The sequence below is a fragment of the Ranitomeya variabilis genome, chromosome 4 (assembly GCF_051348905.1).
Source record: "Ranitomeya variabilis isolate aRanVar5 chromosome 4, aRanVar5.hap1, whole genome shotgun sequence".
NCBI classification, from domain to species: domain Eukaryota; kingdom Metazoa; phylum Chordata; class Amphibia; order Anura; family Dendrobatidae; genus Ranitomeya; species Ranitomeya variabilis.
The window spans coordinates 621,251,195-621,261,313 of NC_135235.1; the positions used below are offsets into that span (position 1 = coordinate 621,251,195).

Sequence of the window (10,119 nt, forward strand, 5' to 3'; positions counted from 1 at the left end):
ATTAAAATATTTTTTCCAGTATTTCAGTGCCACGTATTTCAGTGCAACGTATTTCAGTGCCACGTATTTCAGTGCCACGTGCCACGTATTTCTGTGTCACGTATTTCAGTGCCATGTACCACGTATTTCAGTGCCACGTATTTCAGTGCCATGTACCACGTATTTCATTGCCACGTGCCACGTATTTCAGTGCCATGTATTTCAGTGCCACGTGCCACGTATTTCAGTGCCACGTATTTCTGTGTCACGTATTTCAGTGCCACGTACCACGTATTTCAGTGCCACGTATTTAAGTGCTCCACTTAATGCTCCACCATGACCGTTTATAGATCTATAGTGCGGAATAATAATGATCCCCCCTCACCGTTTATTGATGATCAGTGCGGTATAATAATGCAGACCCCTCACCGTGCATTGATCTGCAGTACGGTGTAATAATGGTCACCCCTCAACGTTTATTGTTCTTTGATGCGGTATAATGCAGACCCCCCCTCCTTTAGTGATGTTCAGTGCGTTACGAATAGGTTCACTAAGCGTTAATGGGTTAACGCTAAAGGAGTACGCTGCATGGCGTGATTGTCGCAAGTTACGCCATGCAACGGGTCCGTTAGCGCACCCATTGACGGCAATGTGTTTAGGATCTGGATCGCATTGCTAGCGCATGCCATTTTTTAGGCACGCCCTTGCGATGTGCCGTTATTTTCAGTCGGACCTCAGATGCTGCTTTCAGCGTCCCAGCTCCGTTCCTCGCTAGCGCAGATCGTGGATCTGCGATAGCGGGATCGGCAAAAGCAATCCCGCTAAAGACATTGCGCTGGTGCAATACGCTAGCTATATTCGCAAAACGTATTGCCCGAACGCAATGTGAACCTATAATGCTCACCCAAAAAACAGTATTGATCATCAGTGCTTTGTAATTTATGGCCACCCACACAAGTACCTAATTTTCATTGCTGCTGGTGTAAATATGCATTTGCATTAAAACTTACAAACACATAGAGAGAGACAAAGCACACAGCAGCTTGCCGCCATATACACTAATCCTCACCAGCTTTTGGAATCTGGCAGCCGAAAATAACAATGCTGGAAGGCGGGGGAGCAGGGGGAACGTCAAACAACGGAGGACGTCCGAGATGGGGGAGGGCCTGAACAGCGCAGTGCAGTGCGCATGCCCAGGAATGCCAGCCCCGCACTGTGCATAATGAATAACACAGTGCGGGGCGGGGATTCAGTAACAGGGCGGCCGCACTGCCGGCACAGGCGCAGTAAGGCACCCTGCGTCTGTGCTGTGACTCACAGTAAACACTGCGCAGGCCCCAGGCAGGAAAGAACAGCGCAATCGCCGGATTTAAGAAGAAACACCGCTCAGGGGGCAGAAACCAGCGCCCCTGAAGAGAAGAGTGACGGCCGTTGGGGGATTCATACAGGACGCTTCGGACGGCCTCCCGGTACAATAGCTGGTCTTTGTGGACAATTTTCAAATCGCTTTATTGAGGTAATAACTTAATCAAAAACTAAAAGAGCCACCTTGTTAGACTGCAGCATTACTGCTGCACAAGGTGGCTCTTTAGTTTATAATGGCTGGAGGGGGGTGACAGTGGCCCTTTAAGGGTGAGGTGGCCCCCAAGAAAGGAGGTGAGACAGAGGCCCAAGAAGAAAGGGAACCCTGAGGAGAAGGAGGTAGTTGGGGAGCGGCCCAAGAAGGGGAAGGAGAATCCAGATATGGAGGTTAGAAGAAGAGGCAGGAAACCCTTGAGGAAGAAGTCAGAGAACAGCCTGAGGTGGAAGTCACAGATAGCGACCCAAGAAGAAGGGGAAGGAGACCCTCGAGGAGGCAGTCAGAGAACAGATAAATAAATAGATGCATACATACAAATGAATATTAAAGAGTTTTAAAAATCAAAACAGGAGGGGATTATAGGGAGAGAAATGGGAAGCGCAGACGTCTGAGTGTAGTAGTTTCCAAAGGTGTGTACTCAGTGAATCCACTCACCTTTTTGGTGTCTTGATATACTGTGTATAGATTCAATCCATGGATCTCTCCATTCCTCTTTCCACTCAGTTTGCTGCAAAGATCTGGGAACTGATGAGCGCACTGAACAGTGCTTTCATAGGCAATAACACTTTGTGAATGTTTTTCCCAGCAATATGCGCTCCTGAAGGATGATGATGGAACTCGATATTCTTATTCAAGGATGATTTTTATTTCAAACTAAAATACAACCGGTTTCGACTTCTTGGAGTCTTCCTCAGGTATAATGTCATGCCTATACCTGAGGATGACTCCAAGAAGTCGAAACCGGTTGTATTTTAGTTTGAAATAAAAATCATCCTTGAATAAGAATATCGAGTTCCATCATCATCCTTCAGGAGCGCATATTGCTGGGAAAAACATTCACAAAAATCAAAACAACGAATTAAACATTAACCCTTTCACGACATGCGCCGTACATGTACTGCGCATGCCGTGAATCCCCCTTTGATGTGGGCTCCGGCGCTGAGCCCGCATCAAAGTCGCGACATGTCAGCTGTTTTGTACAGCTGACATGTGCGCGCAATAGCGGCGGGTGAAATCGCTATTCACCCGCCGCTATTAACCTGTTAAATGCCGCTGTCAAACGCAGACAGCAGCATTTAACTACCGCATCCGGCCGGGCGGCCGGAAATGACGTCATCGCCGACCCCTGTCACATGATCGGGGGTCGGCGATGTGTCAGGACAGTAACCATAGAGGTCCTTGAGACCTCTATGGTTACTGATGCCGGCCTGCTGTGAGCGCCCCCCTGTGGTCGGCGCTCACAGCACACCTGCATTTCAGCTACATAGCAGCGATCTGATGATCGCTGCTATGTAGCTGAGCCGATCCAGTTGTGCCAGCTTCTAGCCTCCCATAGAGGCTATTGAAGCATGGCACAAGTAAAAAAAAATGTTTTTAAAAATATGAAAAAATATAAAAGTTTAAATCACCCTCTTTTCGCCCCATCCTAAATAAAACAATTAAAAAAAAAAATCAAACATACACATATTTGGTATCGCTGCGTTCAGAATCGCCCGATCTATTAATTAAAAAAAAGCATTAACCTGATCGCTAAACAGCGTAGCGAGAAAAAAATCCGAAACACCAGAATTACGTTTTTTTGGTCGCCGCGACATTGCATTAAAATGCAATAACGGGCGATCAAAAGAACATATCTGCGCCAAAATGGTATCATTAAAAACATCAGCTCGGCACGCAAAAAATAAGCCCTCACCCGACTCCAGATCATGAAAAATGGAGATGCTACGGGTATCGGAATATGGCTTTTTTTTTTTTTTTTTTTAAGCAAAGTTTTGAATTTTTTTTCACCACTTGGATAAAAAATAAACTAGACATGTTAGGTGCCTATGAACTCATAATGACCTAGAGAATCATAATGGCAGGTTAGTTTTAGCATTTAGTGAACCTAGCAAAAAAGCCAAACAAAAAACAAGTGTAGGATTGCACTTTTTTTGCAATTTCACCGCACTTGGAATTCTTTTCCTGTTTTCTAGTAAAAGACATGGTAAAACCAATGGTGTCATTCAAAAGTACAACTCGTCCCGCAAAAAATAAGCCCTCAAATGGCCATATTGACGGAAAAATAAAAAAGTTATGGCTCTGGGAAGGAGGGGAGTGAAAAACGAAAACACAAAAATGAAAAAGGGCCACGACGTGAAGGGGTTAAAGACATTAATGACAAAAAAGCAAAACACATTTTGTACCAAAGTCCCCTGTGCTTTAGCTGCAAAAGTTTTATTGTGGTGCTTAACAGAAAATTCCTCTCTCATTGAATACTCCATCCTCTTAATCATATTACTCTTTCTGTAGGTCAAAAGTCGGCGTGTGTACAGAATTCTAACAATAATAATCGATGCCCTGGAAAAACAGGATGAAGCAAACCAGATGAAAGTGTAGGTGCAGAGTCCTGTGAAAGTACTTTTACAAGGGATGATTTATCATGCTATCACCCACATCTAGCACCTCGATTGTCAATGGGATTTTAGCATCAGGCGACTTTACACACAACCATTAAGCAACTGTCGCTCAGTAGTTGGTGATGAGCCACTATCGTTCCAATAGTGCACATCCAATCACCGGACACTAAACGATAGTCCCTCACATCATGCAGGGTTGTTTTGTTCGACTGAGTTCATGCTCCGGCCAATATTTAATTAGCACACTGGCTGGGGAACAGTGCATTAGCACTGTGAAGAGGTTTGTACTCCGGTATATGACCGTTCACCACATATCATCTACCGGAGCATTGAAAGGGTTAAACACCCGAATGCTGCCACTGCTGACCCAGGCTTCCTGCAGTACATCAGGACCTTTAAGGGCTTGTTTCCACATGCGAGAATCACGTCCGTGTCTCGCATGTAGAAACCAAGCTCTGGTGTCTGCACTCCGGAGCAGAGCGTGCGGCCGCATAGGAACACATGGAGCCGCACAGCTCCGCTCCTGAGTGCAGACACCAGAGCTTGGTTTCTACATGCGAGACACGGACGTGATTCTCGCATGTGGAAACAAGCCCTTACACTCAGAGATCAGTTGATCTCCAACATCATTGAGGGTCCTGCAGGAAGCCTTGTTGAGCAGTGGTGTCGTTCAGGTGACTAAAGCCACCCTTTGATAAAAAAAATAAAAAAGTGACAATGAACACTGAGCAACTTCTAGATCAGCCATCTTGGGCAGTAATACATGTATTTTGCTCTGAAGGTACACAGCCTATCAGCACAGAATACATTAAAGTTGTTCACTGACGGGGCAGGAGGTGGTAAGAGAGGTAATGAAGGGAAAAAAAAGGCAATCAGTTGGACAAAAACTTGCACATCTCCACAGCCAGGTTGTCTGCACTTGACCTTTCTGATTGCAGGCACAGACATCTCAGAAGCTCCCAGGTAACAAAGGAGATAAGAATTGGTGTGTAGAAAACATTGCTATGCAGAGGGGGTAGACGTTACATTTTTATAAAATAAAATGGACAAACTCCACATAGCATATTTCTGTACACCCCTCAACTCTTATCTCCATTGCTATCTTCTACTATTGTGATCTGACTCACAGCCTATAAGCCTCTTGGATTATAGTATATAATGTATAATATTTTAGGAGGTGACAATGTCGCCGAGGTGCCATACCAGGTCATATGCAGAATGCTGCACTGGGCAATATTGATCACATTTTTCTTTTCTCCCCAGCTCGGATACCGATTCACAAAGCGGCAATAATGAAGATGGAGAAAGGCAGCCATGCAATTGCTGTAAAGCAGAGGAATAAGAACAAATATACTTTTATTATGTTTGCTTCTCGAAATAAAATGAAGTTTGCTTTGGTTTTGTTCCCTTTTCTATACTAAAGTGGTGATATATAAATATAATAAGTCCATGTCAGCATGAGGCATTGCAGAGTAAAGTAAACATAATATTAATTTGCAGCAGTATATAGTATGCTGTAAACCGATAAAGGTCCTTAGTGATGAGGTGACCATGTGACCAGAGGTTACAGAATGCTATTGTACCCATGGTGTCCGATGAGGTTATTCTCATATGTGATGTCCTCGTCACATACCTGAAAAAGGAGATGAAAGTAGAATGGTCCTGGATAATCTGGCAGTGCATGCACTAGGCTCATGCCTTGTCTTTCAGGCAACTCACTGGCAGCTATGTGATTCCAGCTACAAGCCAGCTAAAGTACCGTATTTTTCGGACTATAAGACGCACCGGACGATAAGACGCACCCCAAATTTTCATAATAAAGATAAGGAAAAAAAAAAATGTTTCAAATGGGGGTACGTCTTACAGTCCGAATTCAGCTTACCAGTGAAGGGCTCGCCACAGGTGGAGAAGTGGTCACAGGGGCCTTTCGGTGGTCCAGGCTGGTGCGTTGGCCTCCAGGAAATCCCATCCCAGGCTGGTGCTCTGTGCTTGGGCAGGGGTGGAGGCTCTGTGTCCGGGGCAGGGGCTGGGCTCCGGGGCACAGGCTGGGCTCCGGGGCACAAGCTGTGCTGCGGGCAGTGGCTGGGCTCTGGGGCACAGGCTGGGCTCTGGGGCACAGGCTGGGCTCTGGGGCACAGGCTGGGCTCTGGGGGCACAGGCTGGGCTCTGGGGGCACAGGCTGGGCTCTGGGGCACAAGCTGTGCTGACGGCAGTGGCTGGGCTCTGGGGGCACAGGCTGGGCTCTGGGGGCACAGGCTGGGCTCTGGGGGCACAGGCTGGGCTCTGGGGGCACAGGCTGGGCTCTGGGGGCACAGGCTGGGCTCTGGGGGCACAGGCTGGGCTCTGGGGCACAGGCTGTGCTGCCAGCAGTGGCTGGGCTCTGGGGCACATGCTGTGCTGCGGGGCTGTGGCAGCGGCTCTCTGGGCTCAGTGGGGGCTCCGACGGCATATACTTACAAATTATGCGGCAGCAGCAGCGGCGGCGGTCCCGATGCAGCCATGCTGGTGCAGCTGTGGACGTGCTGCGGGCAGGGACTGTGCTGCAGGCAGGGGCTGTGCTGTGGGGCTGTGGCAGCGGCTCTCTAGGCTCAGTGGGGGCTCCGACGGCATTTCTTCAAAGCCCGGAGGCCCCCCGCTCATCCGACATGTTGCGGTGGCCTCCGAGAACATAGGCGCCAGGAAAATGGCCGCCGGGCCGGCGCATGCTCAGATTCAGATCTCGTTGACGAGATTTGAATCTGAGCGTGCGCCGGCCCGGCGGCCATTATCCTGGCGCCTATGTTCTCGGAGGCCACCGCAACATGTCGGATGAGCGGGGGGCCTCCGGGCTTTGAAGAAATGCCGTCGGAGCCCCCACTGAGCCTAGAGAGCCGCTGCCACAGCCCCACAGCACAGCTCCTGCCTGCAGCACAGTCCCTGCCCGCAGCACGTCCACAGCTGCACCAGCATGGCTGCATCGGGACCGCCGCCGCTGCTGCTGCCGCATAATTTGTAAGTATATTCCGACTACAAGACGCACCCCCATTTTCCCCTTACATTTTTGGGGAAAAAAGTGCGTCTTGTAGTCCGAAAAATACGGTACTTACTGCCTAGTAGGGAGTGAGATGTGCGATAAGGACAGAGCACCAGGAGGCCATGAATACAAAGATGGTGGCCTTGCAAACCCCAATACCATTAAGCAAGTCTTCTGTAGCACATATCTGGGGAGTTGCGGTAGATCTTTGACAATCTGTATGATGTAAAGTACCACCCGTACAGCAGCTTTCTGGCGTTCTCCAGGTGATTGGTGCACTTAGAGTGTGTCCCTATCATTGAGATGCTGGAGATGCCAACGCAGATGTTACATGTCTGCTGTAGGTTTACGGTTAAAAAAAAACAAACAAAAGTCTTCGGTAGCCCACATAGAACTACAACACAGCCAACCTAAATAACACTTTATTGAATTCAAAAGAAAGCTCAAACAGTTAGGGTACCGTCACACAGTGCCATTTTCATCGCTACGACGGCACGATTCGTGACGTTGCAGCGTCGTATACTGCGGTCACACGTTGCAATACACGGCGCTGGAGCGATAATTTCATGACGTATTTGCGATGTAGAAGCCGTTGGTTACTGTGCGCACATCGTATACAACCTGTGTCACACGATGCAATCATGCCGCCACAGCGGGACACTAGACGACGAAAGAAAGTTTCAAACGATCTGCTACGACGTACGATTCTCAGCGGGGATCCGGATCGCAGTAGCGTGTCAGACACAGCGATATCGTAAATGCATCGCTGGAACGTCACGAATCGTGCCGTCGTAGCGATCAAAATTGCACTGTGTGACGGTACCCTTACAAATAATAATTAAATAAGAGCATGTTTGCTCAGGCAAGTAATCCAGTGACAAGGGATGTGCCTTATATAGAACAGCTCAGATTCCTGTCCATAGTCGCTTTTGCTCTGATGCCAACACTTGACAGTTTTTTTTTTTCTCATCATTGCTGTTAGCCCTAGGCCTTAAAACTTAGCAGTTCTTTTAGTATAATAACAACATTACATAATCCTATATATATATATATATATATATATATATATATATATATATACACTCACCGGCCACTTTATTAGGTACACCTGTCCAACTTCTTGTTAACACTTAATTTCTAATCAGCCAATCACATGGCGGCAACTCAGTGCATTTAGGCATGTAGACATGGTCAAGACAATCTCCTGCAGTTCAAACCGAGCATCAGTATGGGGAAGAAAGGTGATTTGAGTGCCTTTGAACGTGGCATGGTTGTTGGTGCCAGAAGGGCTGGTCTGAGTATTTCAGAAACTGCTGATCTACTGGGATTTTCACGCACAACCATCTCTAGGGTTTACAGAGAATGGTCCGAAAAAGAAAAAAAATCCAGTGAGCGGCAGTTCTGTGGGCGGAAATGCCTTGTTGATGCCAGAGGTCAGAGGAGAATGGGCAGACTGGTTCGAGCTGATAGAAAGGCAACAGTGACTCAAATCGCCACCCGTTACAACCAAGGTAGGCGTAAGAGCATCTCTGAACGCACAGTGCTTTGAGGCAGATGGGCTACAGCAGCAGAAGACCACACCGGGTACCACTCCTTTCAGCTAAGAACAGGAAACTGAGGCTACAATTTGTACAAGCTCATCGAAATTGGACAGTAGAAGATTGGAAAAACGTTGCTTGGTCTGATGAGTCTCGATTTCTGCTGCGACATTCGGATGGTAGGGTCAGAATTTGGCATAAACAACATGAAAGCATGGATCCATCCTGCCTTGTATGGAGCATCTTTGGGATGTGCAGCCAACAAATCTGCGGCAACTGTGTGATGCCATCATGTCAATATGGACCAAAATCTCTGAGGAATGCTTCCAGCACCTTGTTGAATCTATGCCACGAAGAATTGAGGCAGTTCTGAAGGCAAAAGGGGGTCCAACCCGTTACTAGCATGGTGTACCTAATAAAGTGGCCGGTGAGTGTATATATATATATATATATATATACAGTACAGACCAAAAGTTTGGACATACCTTCTCCTTTAAAGATTTTTCTGTATTTTCATGACTATGAAAATTGTACATTCACACTGAAGGCTTCAAAACTATGAATTACCACATGTGGAATTAAATACTTAACAAAAAAGTGTGAAACAACTGAAATTATGTCTTATATTCTCGGTTCTTCAAAGTAGCCACCTTTTGCTTTGATGACTGCTTTGCACACTCTTGGCATTCTCTTGATGAGCTTCAAGAGGTAGTCACCGGGAATGGTCTTCACTTCACAGGTATAAGGCAAGAAATCCCACTTATTAAACCTGACAGGGCACACCTGTGAAGTGAAGACCATTCCCGGTGACTACCTCTTGAAGCTCATCAAGAGAATGCCAAGAGTGTGCAAAGCAGTCATCAAAGCAAAAGGTGGCTACTTTGAAGAACCGAGAACATAAGACATAATTTCAGTTGTTTCACACTTTTTTGTTAAGTATATAATTCCACATGTGTTAATTCATAGTTTTGATGCCTTCAGTGTGAATGTACAATTTTCATAGTCATGAAAATACAGAAAAATCTTTAAATGAGAAGGTGTGCCCAAACTTTTGGTCTGTACTGTGTATATATATATATATATATATATATATATATATATATATATATATATATATATACTAGAAGGAATCGGGGGATTCTAAGGGCTGATCCACGCATGCATATGGATGGACCCTCGCATTTAATAACCGGAGATGTGTCCTTCTGTCAGAAGCCTCCGGCGCATGCGCACTGTGCCGCCGGAGTCGGAGCATGCACATACCGCATTACGACGCCATTTTATTGGAGAGGAGGGGGCGGCTCTGTCTGATGTGATCAGGGCTATTTGCACGATGTCAGCTCTGTGGCAGCAGCTTCACCGGTGGTGATGAGGAGAACTTTAAAAAAAAATGGGAACTTAAAAAAAAACAAAAACTGAAGAAAATGCGAGTAAATGTGAACCTTTAAAAAGAAATCTACAAGCCTTAACCCTCGGATGCCAGGAGATGGCTTACTGCGTCGCTCCAGTGCACTTCAGCATCCCATATGAAGGTGAATTAGATAGAAGCTATAGAGGCGCCACATCCAGATGGTGATGGGGTAACTCCAGGTTTCAGCCCATTTTGATGATCAC

At 46.6% G+C, this 10,119-nt stretch overlaps 1 long non-coding RNA gene across 1 annotated transcript; it reads left to right on the plus strand.

The window, feature by feature from the left end:
- The first annotated feature begins 3,829 nt into the window (after positions 1-3,829).
- Positions 3,830-5,352, plus strand: LOC143769260 (uncharacterized). The gene is made up of 2 exons (XR_013214311.1): positions 3,830-3,930; positions 5,218-5,352. It is a non-coding gene; the product is annotated as an uncharacterized LOC143769260 (long non-coding RNA).
- The last annotated feature ends 4,767 nt before the right edge of the window (positions 5,353-10,119 follow it).